Source organism: Carlito syrichta, unplaced genomic scaffold (assembly GCF_000164805.1).
Source record: "Carlito syrichta isolate Samal-C Ts95f unplaced genomic scaffold, Tarsius_syrichta-2.0.1 Scaffold304306, whole genome shotgun sequence".
NCBI lineage: Eukaryota > Metazoa > Chordata > Mammalia > Primates > Tarsiidae > Carlito > Carlito syrichta.
Window position 1 is genome coordinate 33,416 of NW_007248402.1, and position 18,222 is coordinate 51,637.

At 39.9% G+C, this 18,222-nt stretch overlaps 1 pseudogene; it reads left to right on the top strand.

The window, feature by feature from the left end:
- Nucleotides 1–1,041: 1,041 nt before the first annotated feature.
- Nucleotides 1,042–11,700, top strand: LOC103262027 (annotated as a pseudogene).
- The last annotated feature ends 6,522 nt before the right edge of the window (nucleotides 11,701–18,222 follow it).

An 18,222-nucleotide genomic window follows, 5' to 3' on the forward strand; every position in this document is an offset into this window, starting at 1 on the left:
AAACTCAAAAACCTAAATGAAATGGAGAACTTTCCGATATCACACAGGTTGAAATAAGAAGAAATTGAGACCCTGAATAGACTGATAACAACCCAGGAAATTGACTTCATCATAAAAACTACTTACAAAAAAAGCCCTGGACCAGATAACTTTTCAACAGAATTCTACAAAACATACAAGAAGGAATTGATAACAATCCTATTGAAAGTATTCCAGGCAATCAAGGAGATGAAGCTTTCCCAAAATCATTTTATGAAGTTTTACCTAAACCAGGAAGAGATCCAACAAAGAAAGAGAACTATAGGCTAATATCCTTGATTAACATAAATGCAAAAATTCTCAGCAAGATTCTAGCAAACAGATCCAACTACACATCCCAAAAATCATCCACCATGACCAAGTAGGCTTCATCCATGAGATGCAAGGCTGCTTCAACATCCACAAGACCACAAACATAATTAAATGCATCAACATATATAAAAACAAAACCACATGATTATATCATTAGATCTGGAAAAAGCTATCAATAAAATCCATCATCCCCTCTTGATAAAAACCCTTGACCACATAGGCATAGATATTAACATACCTCAAAATAGTAATCTATCTACAATAAGCCCACAGGCAACATGCTGCTAATCAGACAGAAATGAAACCATTTCCCCAGAAAATTGGAACAAGACAAGACTGCCCACTCTCACCCCTCCTGTTCAACATAGTGTTGGAAGTTCTAACTAGAGCAATCAGACAAGAGAAGGAAATAAGGAGTAACCAAAAGAGGAAGTTTAGTTATCCCTCTTTGCAGATGACATGATCCTGTACCTTGAAAACTCAAGAGAATCTGTCAAAAACCTCTTTGCACTAATTAAGGACATTGGAAAAGTCTCATGGTATCAAATAAATGTGCAAAAGAGTCTTATTGCTATATATCAACAATAAACAAACAGAAACCCCCAAAAAAAGTACAATCCCATTCACAATAGCCACAAAAAAATGAAATACCTTTGCATCTCCTAGTCAGAGAAGTGAAAGACCTTTATAATGAAAACTACAAAACACTGCTCAAAGAAATCAAAAATGACAAACAAATGGAAAAATATTCCATGCTCATGGACTGGAAGAATCTTTAAGACATCCATTCTACCCAAGACAATCTACAGATTTAACACATTACCCATTAATTACCAGCACCATTCTTCTTAGACCTGGAAATAACAATACAGAAATTCATATGGAAACATATATGACCATGAATAACCAAAACAATCCTCAGCAAAAGAAACAAATTGGGAGGTATCACATTTCTAGACTTTAAACTTTAGTATAAGGCTATACTAATCAAATCAGCCTGTTATTGGTACAAGAAGAAGCATATAGACCAATGGAAGAGGATAACAATTCTGGAAGCAAAACTTCAATTTCTCAAACTACTCATCTTTGACAAAGCCTTTACTAACAATCACTGGGAAGAGGTGAACTGTTCAGTAAATGGGGCTGGGAAAACTGACTGACCTCGTGCAGATTAAAACAAGACCCCTACCTATCACCATACACAAAAATCAACTCTAAATGGATCAAAGACCTAAATGTAAAACCTCAAACTATAATAACCTTAGAAATTGCAGGAGACACCCTTATGGAAATTGGGACTGGCAACCAATTCCTGATCAAAACCCCAAATACCCATGCCATAGAGATAAGATAGGCAAATGGGACCTTATCAAACTGATAAGCTTCTGCAAAGCAAAAGAACCCATCAGGAGAGGAGGAGACAGCCCACAGAATGGGGAAAAAAATATTTGCCAACTGTATATCTGACAAAGGCCTAAAATCCAGTATCTACAGGGAATACAAACATGCCAAAAAGAAAAAAACAAACAATCCTATTACAAAGTGGGAAAAAAATATGAATAGACATTTCTCAAAAGAAGATATGTGAGCAGACAACAGATACATGAAAAAGTGCTCAGCCTCACTGATCATCAAAGAAATGCAAATTAAAACTGCACTGAGATACCACCTAACTCCAGTCAGAATGGCCATCTTCAATACCTCAAAAAACAGCGAATGTTGGAGAAGATGTAGGGAAAAGGGAACGCTTCTACACTGTTGGTGGGATTGTGAACTAGTGCAATCTATATGGAAAACAGTTTCGTATTTCCTAAAGGACCTAAAAATTGACCTTCCATACAACCCTGCAATCCCTCGTCTAGGAATATACCCAGAGAACCTCAGATCACTCTATGAAAAAGAAACCTGCACATGCATGTTTGTTGCAGCATTATTCACAATAGCAAAAAGGTGGAACCAAGTGTGTTGTCCATCCAAAGAGGACTGGATTACAAAAAATGTGGTATACACACACCTTTGAATATTACACAGCCATAAAGAAGGACAAAATTATGAACTTCACAGCAACTTGAATGGGCTTAGAGTCTATAATACACAGAAACAAAGAACTGAGTACCACAGGTTCTCACTCATAAGCTGACCCTAAACAATTATCATAATACTATAAGAAAGGGATTGGCAGTAGTGGTAACTGCCAGGGGAGAGAGGGGAGCACACTTCAGTAAGAGTACCTGATCTCAAATCAGATGAAGTGGGGACAAAAGTGAGGCCCAAACTTTATCTACACAATGATCATTTGTATACCTAACCCCAAATTGTACCCCACAACTTTAAAATAGAAATAATTTTTTAAGACTGTAATAATTTAGGAAAAGAGCACTGCAGTAACACTTCTGCACACTTCTTTCTAAAGAGAATCCCTAAGATTATATCTTATTTGCACATTACCAGTCTCCTGAACCTTCAATATTAGGTGGACTCTACTCGTTTTCCCTAAAACATGATTGTTTTTGCACTGCCCAACATCTTAACTATGCTTGACTTTTCATGAAATTCAATCTGAAAATCAGTTAAAACCAAGTACACAGGATCCCCTAACATTTCTATAACAATACACAGTCTCAGATTTATTATCCCATTTACTCTGCACATTTTCATATAATGATGGACTTTGGGGGGTGGGAAATGGTCTTTAAAGTTAGGAAGCACCTAATCTGATTTCTATATAAACAGATTCAAACTAAGGTGTTCTCTTTTTGTCAATTAAACCAGTTGGAGAAAAGCTGTGAGTTCCACATCATATGTTCCATTGAGAAGAGAAGTAAAGACAAGAAAAGAGTCATATAACAAAAATCACAAAGACCCATTATCTGTCTAGCTATTTATTCCAACCACCTATCAGTGCTGGGGAAAAAGACCATTAATCTTCACAAGTTAGAGTCTCCTTGGAGACTATAGACCTGTGAGAAGGGGAAAAGAGTGAATACCCATATTTTACAAATGAGGAGAGTGAGCACAAGAGAAGTAACTTCTCCAATGCCACCAAGTACTGTCAAAATTGGTACCAAAACTCCAAACATTTTTCCCCTAGTACAGGGTCCCTAAAACAGTCTCTGTTACATAAAAATTTGAGGGATAGGTTTCTCCATAAGAGGAATGTTGAAAGTTGCTTATCCAAAGAGTATCAACTCTGGGAATGTCAGTTATAACTTGTTTCATACATAACTTTGTTTGCTAGCTAGTTGCTGATGATGTTTTCCAAAAACAACAAAACCATTCACACATTCTGACTGATTCTTATTTCATTCTAAGATTCTAAGAAAATCTTCTAAAAGAACAATAAGAAAAATGTTTGCTCTATTCCTGACAATTACATTCGTATTTTAAAACATTTTATTATGAAATATAAAGTTATTGAGAGCAATAATGATCTCTTGAAGAAAATAATACTCACCACTCATCTATAGCACACCTTAGCACTTTGCCATGCATTTGCTTCAGATTTATTCTTGAGTAATAAAGTCTTTGTGAGGATATCTCCAATCTTATTCTTTTCTTGCACTACCCAGAGGTAACTAGCAACCTGAATTTTGTATATCAATCTATAAATAATCACATAGTACTTTGGCATTTGAAACTTCATTTTATTTATTATTATCTTTTGATTGGGATTTCACTGTGTTGCCAAGGCTGGAGCACAGTGGCACAATCACAGTTCACCACAGCCTTGACCTCCTAGGCTCAGGTGATCCTTTCACCTCAGCATCCCTAGTAGCTGGAACTACAGGTATATGCCCCCAAGCCCAGTTAATTTTCTTTTCTTTTCTTTCTTTTTTTTTTTTTTTTTTTTTTGTAGAGACAAAGTCTCACTATGTTACCTAGGTTGCTAGGTTGGTCTCAAGCCCTTGGCCTCCCAAATGCTGGGATTACAGGTATTAGCCACCATTCCTGGCCTGAAACCTTAAAAACAAGATTTTTTGTTTTTATATAAATGATGTCTGCCATTGCATAATTTGTTTTTATACTAGTTGTTTTGAGATTTATGTTGCTATTTAAAGCTAGTAGATTTGTAGATTTAGCTATTATGCTATTGTGAATGGGATTTTCATCATATTTTCTAATTGGTTATGGCTAGTATATGAGAACTTTATTGATGTGGAATCAAGGAAACTCTCTGAACTCATTAGTTTTAATGGTTTATAGATTCTCTTGGATTTTCTATGACAATGAGAACAGGAAAGCATTTCTAGGATGATCATCTTTCTCAGTGTGACCTGCTACTTTGCAGAATAAAAAGCTTGCAAGATAACTAATGTCTTAAATAAAATAACTCTCCAGTATCTACAAGCACATTTCCAATGCAGATACAAAAATATCCTAGTCCTGTCCTGAATGTGTTCAAGAGGTATTGTAATCGCCATGCTCCTTTCTTACTGTGTCATTCAAAGATGCTATTCCTCATGGATACTTGATATGACTTCTTTTTTTTTTTTTAAGTTAAAGTCTCGTTCCGTTGCCCAGCCTGGAGGAAGTTACACAATCATGGCTCACTGCAGTCTCAACCTCCTGGGCTCGGGCAATTCTTCCACCTCAGTCTCTCGTCCAAGACCTGAATGGACTGCAGAGGGCCCTTGAATGGTATGGCTACAGGAGTAGATGAGAACACATCACCGAGTAACACTGAACTGAAAAAACAGCTGACCTCAGCTTCTCAAGTAGCTGGGAATACAGGAATGTGCCACCACACCCAGCTATGTTTTTTGTTTGTTTGGGTTTGGTTTGGTTTGGTTTTGAAGAGAGGCGTTCTCATTATTATGTCTATGCTGGACTTGAACTCCTAGGCTCAAGCAGTCTGCCCTCTTGGACCTGCCAAAGTGCTGGGATTACAGGCATGAACCACTGTGCTGGGCATGGTGTGACATCAGATGGAACACCACAAAGCCCTAGGATTGGAAGCAAATGGGCGCTCAAGAAAAACATGTTACCACACTTAATACCCATAATTTCATATAATAATGGACTTTTGGGGGAAAAAATGGTCTTTAGAGTTAGGAAGCACCTAATCAGATTTCTATGTAAACAGATTCAAACTAAGCTGTTTTCTTTTTGTTTGTCAATTAACCCATTTGGAAAAGAGCTGTGAGTTCAACATTATCTGTTCCATTGAGAAGAGTCAAAGAATGAAAATCACAAAGACCCTTTATCTTTCTGGCTATTTATTCTGATCACTTATCAATACTGGGGGAAAAGACCAGTAATCTTCATAAAGTGAGTCTCCTGGGAAACTGTAGTCTGTTTTTCATATAACCTGGGAGGCAGATTTTACCTGTATGTTCCTTCTCAATATTTTGAACCTTTTTTGATAATGGCCATTCTAATAGGTGTAAGATGACATCTCATTGTGGTTTTAATTTGCATTTCTCTGATGATTACTGATATTGAGCATTTTTTCTTTTTTTTTCTTTTTTTTTTATTGGAATTTCACTCAGTCACCCAGGCTGGGGTACAGTGACACATCACGGCCACCCCAGGGTCTACCTGCTGGGCTCCAGCAATCCTTCCACCTCAGCCTTCCAAGTAGCCAGAACTACAAATGCACACTATCACACCCAACTAATTTTTTATTTACTGTAGAGATGATGTCTCACCAAGTTGCCTGGGCTGGTCTCAAACCTGCAGGCTCAAGCAATTCATTCACCTTGGTCTCCCAGAGTGCTAGGATTACAGGCTCAGCCACCGAGCTCAGCCGAGCATTTTTTCCATATACCATTCTTATGCCTTCTTTTGAGAAATGTGTATTTGGGTCCTTTGTCCATTTTCAATTTAGGTGTTTACTTGCTATTGAGTTGAGTTCCTTTTATTTTATTTTAATTTTTGGAATAGGGGTATCACTTTGTTGCCCAGGCTGGAGTGCAGTGGCATAATCACAGCTAACTGTAGCCTCAACCTTGGGCTTAGGCAATCTTTCCATCTCAGCCTCCTGAATATCTGGGACTACAGGCATAATTTTTTGAATTTTTTGTAGAGACAAGGTCTCACTATGTTGCCTAGGGTCGTCTCAATATACTGGGGTCAAGAAATCCTCCTCCCTTCCACTCCCGAAGAGCTGGGATTACAGGTGTTAGTTACCGTGCCCAGAGGTATATGGTTTACAAATATTAGCTCCCATTTTGCAGTTTTTGTCTTCACTCTACTGGTTGTTTCCTTTGTTGTACAGAGCTTCTAAATTCAATGTAATCCCATCTGTCTATTTTTGCTTTTATTGTCTAGGCTTTTGGGGTCATATCCAAAAATCATTTCCTAGACCGATGTCATGAACATTTTCTTCTATGTTTTCTTCTAGTGGTTTTACAGTTTCAGGTCTTATATTTAAATCTTTAATCCATTTTGATGTGATTTTTGTATATAGGGTAAGAACAGAGTCTAATTTCATTGTTCTGCATGTGACTGTCCAGATTTCTCATCAGTATTTATTGAAGATACTATCCTTTCCCCATTGTGTGTTCTAGACATCTTTATTGAAAATCAATTAACTGTCAATGTGTAGGTTTGTTCCTGGGTTCTTTCTATTGTTGCATTACTCTGTGCATCTGTTTTTTAATGCCAATAAAAACTATTTTGATTGCTGTCAGTTTGTAGTATATTGAAGTCAGGTAGTGTGATATAGCTTGGTGTCTTTAGCTTTTTTCTTTCTGTTTATGATTGCTTTGGCCATTTGGGAATCTTTGGTTTTATACAAATTTTAAGACCTTTTTTTCTATTTCTGTGAAAAATGTCATTAGAATTTTGTTAGGTATTGCATTATATCTGTAGGTTGTTTTGGGTAGTGTAGACTTTTAACCAATATAAATGTTTCCAACACATGAACATGGGATATATTTCCATTAACTTGTGTCTTCTTTAATTTCTTTCATTCATGTTTATAGTTTTCAGTATATAGATCTTTAACTTCTTGGTTAAATGTATTCCTAAAAGTTATTTTTCTTAGCTATTGTAAATGAGATTTTGAAAAATTTTCACATAATTTGTTGTTAGTGTATAGAAATGATACTGATTTTTATGCTAATTTTATATCCTATAACTATTGAATTCATTTATTCTAACATATTTTTGGTGTAGTCTTTAGGGTTATTTATATATATTAATAATAAAATCATACTGTCTGTAAACAGAGATATCTTTTTTTTTAATTTCTATTATAAAGATGTGGGGTACAGTTCAGGATTTGGTATACAAATGGTCATTGTACAGGAAAAGTTTAGGCCTCACTTTTGGTCCCCACTTCACCTGTTTTGAAGTCAAGTATCCTTATTGATGAAGTGTATCCCCCCACAAGAGACATTTTCACTTCTTTCTTTCCAATTTGGAGGTCTATTATTTTTTGCTCTAGCCTAGTTGCTCTGACTAAAATGCCCAGTACTATGGAGAATAAATGCGGTAATAGTGGGTATCCTTGCCTTGTTCCTGATCTTAAAGAAAAAGCATTCAATTTTTCACTGTTGAGTGTGATGTTAGCTTCAGGTTTGTCATATAAAGTCTTTATTGTGTTTAGGTTCATTTCCTCTATATTTTACTAGTTGAGAGTTTTTATCATGAAAGCATGATGAATTTTGTCAAATGCTTTTTCTGCGTGTACTGAGATGACCATGTATTGATGTTTTTTGGTCCTTCATTCTGTTAATATGTTATATTATGTTTTTAGCTTTATGTTGAACCATCCTTGCATCCCAGGAGTAAATTTCACATGATCATGATTAGTGATTCTTTTAGTGTGCTGTTGAATTCAGTTTATTAGTATTTTGTTGAGAATTTTTGCATCTATGTTCATCAGAAATATTGGCCTGTGTGGTCAGAGAAGATGACGCCCAAACCAGTCAGACTCTGTGAGGTCCTGGTGTGAATGAGTGAGTGTATGGAAAATTTTGTGTACATGCTGGAGAGTGAGTGAACTTGTGAGTGGTTAACAGAGTGAGGGCTAGGGAGCTAGTGGCCAGGGCTCTCCTGGTGCACCATCTGGTGTTGCAGCTACTCAGCTTGGACTCTAGTGATTCCCGGGACACAGAAGCTGAGTGCCATTTCGTCTTAATCAACAAAACCCTTCCTGGGAAGAAAATGGTAAGAGAGACTGACTAAGTGGGGGTTTGTGAGCAAGTGGTCAGGGCCCTTCTGGTGCAACACCTGGTGCTGCAACTTCTTTGCTTGATTGCTGGTACTTTCCAGGTCACAAAAGCCAGGTGCCATTTTTTTTTTTTTAGTGGGCAAAAATTTCCTGTGAAGAAGCAGTGGGGAGAGACTACTAGATCCAGGCTTTGCCTTGCTACTGCAGCAGGAGAGACTGCCAACTCCAGGCTTTACCTTACCACTTCACTGCCTGGTTAGACACTGGCAGCAAAGGATGTAAAGGGAGCCCAGAGACAGAGTTCCACCTGAGAGACAAGAGAGGCACCCCACCATATCTTGAAGGGTGGGCAGTAAAGTGCTCCGATTTGCTCACCATGGATCAACAGACCTAATCTCTGTGACTGGCAGATCAACTACTCAGGGTTGACCATGACCCAGAGGGAATATCCTGAAAGCACAAACTTTGGAGGGATCTGATGAGTACTGAGTCCCAGGTGCCCTACCCCCTACCCTGATCCAGCTGAGGGAAAATGGGTGTGGCCAAAAAAGGACAAGGAAGAATTCCAAAGAGATCAGTGGTGATTCCAGGGCTGACCCAAACTCCTCCTCCCCCACAGTGCTCTGAATGTTAGACCCACACAGCTGGACCATGACTGGCAGAGACAAACCCAGGAGGAGTCTGCATGTCAGTCACAATAGGAGAACTCCATTCCAGGGTAGGCCTGACTGGGGCACCCTCCACTAGTACATACCTGGAGAAGAGACAATCCCACACCTCCCCCACTGGAGAGGATCTCCCTGGCCATATGAAAGTGGGAGGGGAGGACTGTAGCCACACCCACCCCCACTTCCCTTCCTCCTTCCTTGCTCCAGACACTGGAAAGAGTGTGAAAGAGGTGGAAGCTCTGCAGGAGAGAGCAGATGAGAGGAACAATTACAGAACCTGCCACAAGAGAGCAGGGGTTTTTTTTCTCTTTTTTAATTTTTAATTTTTAAATTTTTTTTGCCTATTTGTTTGTTAGTTCATATATTTTTCTAAGATTTTTCCTTTGTGCTTGAATGTGTATGTGAGGGTTTGATCTGCATTCCTCCCCCCTTTATTTTCCTTTTTTATTCTTTTCTTTTTCTTTTTTTGTTTTTTGTTTTCTGTTTATGTGTGTTTGTGAATGATTGAGTGTACATCTTTTAGTTTTTTTGTTGGTGGTGATTTTTGCTCTTTTGCTTCTCTATTTTATTTTATTTTATTTTTAGTTTAAAGTGTGTGTCAATTTATGTATGAGGATTCAGTCTGAATTCCTTTGGGGTTTTTTTTTATTTTATTTTTTAGGTTTTTTTGGGGGGGGGTCTTTCTCTTTTTCTTCTCCATTCATTTTATGGTAGGTGTGTGTGTGTGCTTAGTTTTCCTGGGGTTTTTTGGTTGTTTGTCTTGTTTCCTTTTTTTGTTATTCCAGTTTGTTGGGGTGTGTGTGTATGTCTGTGTGTGTGTGTGTGTGTGTGTGTGTGTGTGTGTGTGTGTCCAGTTGTTTTTTGCTTTGGTTTCTGCTTTCATTGTTCTGTGTTTTTTTTTTCTTTCTAATTCTTGTTCATCTTATTTCACTCTATTTTACTCTGTACTCCTCATTGCTGTCACTGTATCTTGGACTCAGGGGGTACACATGTACCCATTTCATCATCATATATTGTGCCCCCAAGGGCAGTAACCTCACCAACATCAAAGGTATACTGAAGAGTGATCAGCTAGATTGCTCCACCAAGACCGGCAAGTCCAGCACTCCCGGGGATGACCAAGTGTCACAGCTGGGTAACAAAGTTCAGTGGCACGGTCCTGCTGTGCAAGGTCTGCAGGCATGTGGCGTCGGGATTCCACTATGGCAATCAGGCCTGTGATGGCTGCAAGGGCTTCTTCCAGAGAAGTGTCCAGCAGAACATCCAGTATAAAAAGTGCCTGAAGAAGGAGAACTGCTTCATAATGAGGATAAACCCGAACCTGTTTCAGCGGGATTGCTTCAAGAAGTGTCTTGTCTGTGAGGATGTGGAGGGATTCTGTTCTGTCTGGTTGTATTCCTAAGAGTGAAAAGCAGAGGATGCTTACTGAAATGCAAAGTGCAATGAAGACCGTGATGAACAGCCAGTTCTGCGACCACTTGCAGAATGACACACTCTTGGAACATCATGAGCAGACGGCCTTACCAGTCCAGGAGCAGCTGAAGCTCCAGCTGGAGCAAGAGAATGTCAAGAGCTCTCCTCCTCCACCTTCTGATTTCACCAAGGAAGAAGTGATTGGCATGGTGACCAGAGCTCACAAGGATACCTTTATGTGTAATCAGGAGTAGCGAAAAAACTCACCAAGAGTGTGCAGCTCCAGATAAAAAAATTCCCAAGCACATGTACAACTTAAACCATGAGCGTTGTGGCAACAAGTTTAGTGGCCATTTTCCTTGTGTTGTAGTAATGCCAGCAGCATCTCAGTGGACAGCATGGAGGGAGGAACATGATGCATTACCCAGATGGGCATGTCACTTTTCTTGAAAAAGAACATTGGGTGAACTTCTCCAATGCTTATACTCAAAGAGTACATAATAGATGAATTTTCTCAGAATGAGAACAAGAATAGCTACCTGTGCAACACTGGTGGGAGAATGCATCTGGTCTGTTCAATGAGTAAATCTCCATATGTGGATCCTCACAAGTCAGACCACGAAATCTGGGAAGAATTTTCCATGAGCTTCACCCCAGCAATGAAGGAAGTGATAGAGTTTGCCAAGTGGATTCAGTGACCTCTCTCAGCACAAACAGGTCAACCTCCTGAAGGCAGGGACTTTCAAGGTTTTAATAATATAGTCTGCATTCTTATTTGATGCAAAGGAATGTACAGTCACCTTTCTGAGTGGAAAGAAGCACAGTATGGATGATTTTCACTTGATGGACGCGGAGGACCTGTTCGACTCCATGTTTGAATTCAGTGAGAAGCTGTACGCCCTCTAGCGCAGTTATTAGATGATGAACCTGTTTACAGCCATGGTCCTGGTGTCCGCAGATGGATCTGGAATAGAAAACAACAACCTCCATGGAGGCACAGCAAGAGACCCTCATCCGTGCACCAAGGATCTTAATGATGAAAAACCATTCAAATGAGGCCTCTAGTTTTATAAAATGACATCTGAAGTTTCCAGATCTTTGAACAGTGTGCACTCTGAGGAGCTCTTGGCCTTTAAACTTCACCCTTAAGGCCTTTATTTAAACACAAACTGATGCTAACTGTACATTTTGTGCTGAAATGCTTATGTATATGTGTATACCATAAGTGGAGATAGAAATGGCCTTTAAGCCAACACAAGATGGTAGGTGATCTCTGTAATTATGCAGTAGCTGTTTGGATTGAGAACTCTTCCGTTACCATTATACCTTGACTGCATCTCCCTGGTAGAACCATCAGCTGTGTCACACTTAAACTGGAGAAGTTACCCTGAATGTACTTATACTGAATGTGAGACTTTTTCACCTGCCAAAGCCAAAAAACATTTTAATCTCCCTGTGGTATGAATATAACACACAATCACAAGCATATAACTTAAGAAATTATTCCTTTGTGGTAGAAGTTCTGTTGATTCTGGAAATCAAAGGACTACTGATCTGGTCATTGGAGACTTGCAGTCAGGGATCTCCACGTCTGTATCTTACTCTGCCACTTTCAATGTGTGTAACCTGATAGATGGGGGGGGAGGATGGTGGCCAAGCCAGTTGAACTATGCAAGTCCCGGTGTGAATGAGTGAGTGTATGGAAAATTTTGTGTATGTGCTGGTGAGTGAGTGGGTGTATAAGTGACTGACTGACTAGTGAGCTAGCAGCCAGGGCTCTCCTGGTGCAGCAGCTGGTGCCACAGCTGATGGGATTGGACTCTAGCAATTCCCAGGTTGCAGAAGTTGAGTGCCATTTTCCTTTTTTTTTTTTAAATCAAAAAACCATTCCTGGGAAGAAAATACTGGGAGAGAATGTCTAAGTGGGGACTCAAAGCAAGTGACCAGGCCCCTTGTGCAACAGCTGTTGCTGCAGGTTCTCTGCTTCATCCCTGGCTCTTCCCAGGTCACAGAAGCCAAGTGCCATTCTTTTTTTTAAAGGACAAAAATTATTCTGTGAAAAAGCAGTGGGGGAGAAACCATCACCCCAGGCTCTCCCTCACCAGTACAGCAGGAAAGACTGCCAGTTCCAGGCTTTGCCTCACCACTTCAGTGCCTGGTAGGGCACTGGCAGCAAGGGCTGTAGAGGGAATTCAGAGGCAAAGTCCCACAGAAGAGTACAAGAGAGGCACCCCCACCATCACCTTGAAAGCAGGGCAGGAAAGTGCTCTGACTTGCTCACCACAGAGCAACAGACCCAATCTCTATGACTGATGGATCAACTACTCAGGGATTGATTGTGACCCACAGGGAATATCCTGAAAGCACAAACTCCAGAGGACCTAACAAGTGCTGAGTTCCAGACACCCTACCCCCTAACCTGATCCAGCCGCAGGACATAGGGTGTGGACAGAAAAGGATGAGGAAGAACTCCAATGAGATCAGTAGTGAGTCCTGGGCTGACCCAAACCCCCTCCTCCCCAGCAATCCTCTGAACATCAGACCCACATAGCTGGGCCACAACTGAGAGGGACAAACCCAGGTGGACCCTGGATGTCAGTTGCAATGGGAGAACTCTAATCCAGGATAGGCCTGGCTGGGGCATCCCGCATGAGTAAATACCTGGGGAAAAGACAATCCCGCACCTCCCCACGGAGATCTCCCTGACCATAGGAGAGTGGGAGGGGAAGACCGCAGCCCCACTCACCTCCACTGCCCGTCCTCCTTCCCTGCTTCGGACACTGAGGAGAGAGTGAAAGAGATGGCTCTGCAGGAAAGACCTGGTTAGAGGAACAATTACAGAGCCTGTCACAAGAAGATAGGCTCTGTAATTTTTAATTTTTTAATGTTTTAAAATGTTTTGACTATTAGTTCATCTATTTTTTAAATATTTTTCCTTTGTACATGAATATGTATGTGAGAGTTTGAGCTACATCCCCCCATTTTATTTTTTTTGTTGTTTTCTGTTTCTTCTTTTGTTTGTCATTTTCTGCTTATGTGTGTATGTGAATGATTGAGTGTTCATCTTTCAATTTTGTTGTTCTTGTTGGATTGTTTTTGCTCTTTGTTCTTCTGGGGTTTTTATTTTTATTTTTTATATTTTAAGGTGTGTGTCAATATATGTGTGAGGGTTCGATCTGAATTACTTTTTTTTTATTTTCTGGGCTTTCTGTTTTTCTTCTCTAATCACTTTGTACTAGGCATGTGTGTGTTTAGTTTTCTTGGTTTTGTTGTTGTTGCTTGTTTTGTTTCACTTTTTTGTTATTCAAGTTTGTTTTGGGGTGTGTCTGTGTGTGTGTTCAATTGTTTTTTGCATTGGTTTCTGCTGTGCATCATCATATTGTGTGGTGGAGGGCAGTGGGTCTCATGAAACACATACCACAAAAAGTGAACATTGTAATTTGCAAGTAGGTTCTGAATCCTAGTGCCCCATCCCCTACTTTATTCAACTTTCAAAAACTATAAGAGACACCAAAACTTCCCGTCCACCATCCTATTTCAAAATAGAACAAATCCAGAGTCCGGATCAGGAAGAATAGAAGACTGAGCATTCAACAGAAGGGAAAGCCTCTCCCAAAGACACTGAATAACAGAACTAAAGAGAAAAACAACAGCTCTTTCATAAATGAGGAAAAACCAAAGGAAGACCACAGGCAATTTCAAGTGTACTAAAGAAAAAACTCCTGAAAAACCAGACCTTGGTGCCCAAACAATGGGAATCATCAACAACTGGCCCCAGAATACAACAGGAGTTAGGGAATGGATGGAAAGAGTGAACAAGACTTAAAAAAGACAGGATGCAACACTAAAAGAACTTGTAACAGAGATTTTGGCAATAAAATTTCATCCAGGAAATAAATAACAAAATGAAAAGCATGGAAAGTAGAATCAGTCTAGGTGAAGAAAGAATCTCAAAACTCGAAGATTAGAACATGAAATTAACCCAATCTGTAAGAAACATAGAAAGAAGACTCAGAAAGAAAGAACAAAGTCTACAAGAGATATGCAATTACATCAAGAGGGCAAACCTACACCTGACTGCTATCCCAGAGGAAGAAAGGGAAATGGAGAACAACTTGGAGCAAGTATTCCAGGAGGCAATCCAAGAAAACTTTCCCTATCTCACCAGAGATGTGACCAACCAAGCACAAGAGATACAAAGAACCCCCACAAGACATCATATGAGAAAACCAACCCCTAGACACATAGTAATTCACCTGCACAAAGTAGGCACAAAAGAAAAAATCCTAAAGGCAGCAAAAGAGAAAAGTCAGACTACCTACTGGAAAAAACAATAATCAGAATAGCAGCAGACCTATTGACAGAAACATTACAAGCAAGAAGGGACTGGAGCCCTATATTCAAACTCCTCCAAGATAAACAATTTTTTTTTTCTTTTTAATCTTTATTATAAAGATGTGGGGTACAATTCAGGGTTAGGTATATAAACATTGATCATGCAGGTACACTTTTTGATGAGGTATGTCCCTCCCTCCCCTAGCAAGATAAACAATTTCAACCAAGAATTTTCTATCCAGCCAAACTCAGCTTCATCCATTGTTACAGCTGAACCATGAGTAAGGAGTCACCAACACACTGAGGGTTGAATTTTTGAGTCCTTTATTGCCAGCAGTCAAGAGCAGGCTAACACCAGAAGAACTCTTTACCCTAAATGGAGCAAGCAAGGGGTTTATAAAGGCAAAAACTACAAAAGCTTTACAGTTATGATTACATTTCTTGGCAGAACATCTGGTTTCAGTTGAGCAAGAGTACAGTTAGATACAGATCTTTCAGTTAGGGAGTTTCCAAATGCCAAGGGGGAACAAGGATGTGGCCTAGTGATTATAGGAAGGTTAAAACAGTCACACACAGGGGGAGTCATCTCTGGATAGGCTGACAACTAAAATGGAGGATCTGTTACAAAATGGAACTGTGTCAAGTTTAACAAAGCTGTTTTCACAAAGCTATTATAGATATTTCATTCCCCCCTTTTAGTTGTTCATAAATCAATGTGTTGATTCATCAGTCATGGGTATAGAGTTATAGTGGTTTCTCACATACATGAGTTTTACAGAAGTGAGTCACTGTTTGTCAAAGCAAATAATCCAATTTAATATACAGGGTTTTATGAGTAGACCAAGGAAAAGAAGTATGAGAGCTCCGGCCAAGCTTTTAATAAGAGTTGTTAACCATGGGTTCCAATCGAACAAGGATTGGAACGAGGATTTATTACTTTATTTTTCTTTTTGTCTTTTGTCTAAATTTTCTTGGGCCCTTTGGAGGGTGTTTTTAATGACTCCTGACTTATTTGCATAGAAGCAATAAGATTCTCCGAGAGCTACACAGAGTCCTCCTTGGGATAGAAAGAGTAAGTCTAGCCCTCTATGATTTTGAAGAACAACCTCCATCAGGGATTCTACCTGGTCGTGGAGTTGGTCCATGGCAAATTGGAGGTTTCCTATGTCAACATCAATTTCTTGTGCAAGGTTAGATAGACCTAGTTTTTCATGGACCAGGGCAGTGGTGCTAAGTGTAGCCATTCCAGCTACGCTCAGCCCGTTTAAAGCAAGCACTAGTAATGGGGCACCACATTTCCAATGAGAAGCACAAGCAGATAGAAAATCAGGAGGATTGAGTAACAGGGCCCCTATAAGCATATATCTGGGGAAGTACATGGGTAGTAATACATAAGGTAGGTTCATTGGTGTATAACTGTTTAGCAGTTATACATTTAGTAAGCCCTGTAGTACATGTTAACCAAGTGTTGGTAGGGGCCATATAAGCCATGGATTCTGACATGGTTAGGATGAGAAAGAAATGACAGACATTGGAATACAGGGAAGCTGCAAGGTTGAAATCTGAAGTTAAAAGACAGGAGGCATTACCAGTTACATCTCCTATGGTAATGTGAACTATTTCTGGGGAACATTTTGTCTTGTCAGTTTTGCTGGCAATAGGAGCTTTGACTCCTAGGCCTACATAGTAAGGGGGGGTTGACTTTAAGTAAAGCCAACAATCAGAAGCTAATTGGGGCTGGGTAGTGTTAAGCAAGCAGTGCATATTTGTTAACTTGGGAAAAAGAATGGAAGTTTTCAGGCTGGCTTTAGAGATTGTGGAGGTGAACCTGGGGTGGTGATTCGGTTGGAAAGAGGCAGAGGTTGATGATTACTGAACAAGGGGTCCTCTAGGTCTGCCAATGGCCCTATTGATTTGGTCAAGGTTCTGTAGGTTAGTGTTCACCATTGAGTGGTGCATAAGTCTCTGTGGTCATAGCCATTTACATAAAGTTGTATGCCCCAGGTGGAGCCTGTACTCCAAGAATAATGAGAGAGATGGTTGACTTTTATGTATACAAGCAACTGAGTGGGGTCTGGGCTGGTGCCTTGCCAAAGGGTGATTTTGTCAATGCTATTAGGCCTCCTACCATAGGTTGCAATGGTGACACATTTCCAGTATAGGCCAGTTTTAGTTGGTGGGATTTCCAGGGCATAGATAAAAATCTATGCCTTGTAAAGAAAAGTAGGGACTACCATTGGGGTAGAAGTCAGGTGGGATGTTTGCTGGCAGGGATACAAGGGTTCTAGGTCTCATGGCTACTAGGCCAACAAAATCAGCTTTTAATAGGACCATGTTAGAGGGGGCAGTACAGTTCTGGATATCTAACAGCTTACCCAATGCAAAAGAGATGAGGGAAAATGAATAGAATGAGAGAGTCTTAGCTTGAGAGGGTCAGATCCAGGCATGGTGGTCCATTGTTGGTTGCTGTTTTTGACCTCTTTGACTCACAAGTGATGAATTCAGGCCAGTATTCCATCAACCTTGAGTGCTGTAGGAGTGGTGAGGATGACGTTGAATGGTCTTCTCCAGGCAGGAGTTATTTCCTCTTTTTGGAACTTTTTGACATAAACCAGGTCTCCAGGTTGGAAAGGATGGCAAGGTGTAGTGGTTGGCAGGACAGCTCGAATGTTAGATTGAACAACAGCCTAGACCTGTTGGAGAGATTGAAAATACTTTAATAGAGACTGATTAGTAATTTCCTCAAGAATGGGATACCGTAATTGGGGTAACAGAGGAGGGAGGTCTTCCAAACATAATTTCATATAGGGTGAATCCAGCTTTGTAAGGGGTGCATCAGACTCAGAGGAGGGACAAAGGTAAAAGGTTTATCCATTTTTCACCAGTCTCTATTATTAATTTGGTTAAAGTCGTTTTTAGAGTTTGATTCATGCATTCTACCTGTCCAGAGCTTTGTGGCCAGTAGGCACAGTGTAATTTTCAGGTTATGCCTAGTGTCTTATTGGCCAGTTGGGCTATGGATGAGATAAAAGCAGGACCATTATCAGAGCCAATAGAGAGAGGGAGCCCAAACCTAGGAATAATTTCATTTAATAAAAACTTTGTGACTGTATGTGCAGTTTCATTTTTTGTGGCAAAAACTTCTGCCCATCCCAAAAATGTGTCTACAAAAAACAGTAAGTGCAAGTATCCTGCATGAGGGGGTTTTATCTCAGTGAAATCTACTTCCCATGCTTCTCTGGAGCTTAATTCCCAGGCCCTGATATTATTTGGTGGTTTTCATCTTTGGAATTTACTCATGCACAAACAGAATATATGGCAGCAGCGGTGTCAGTG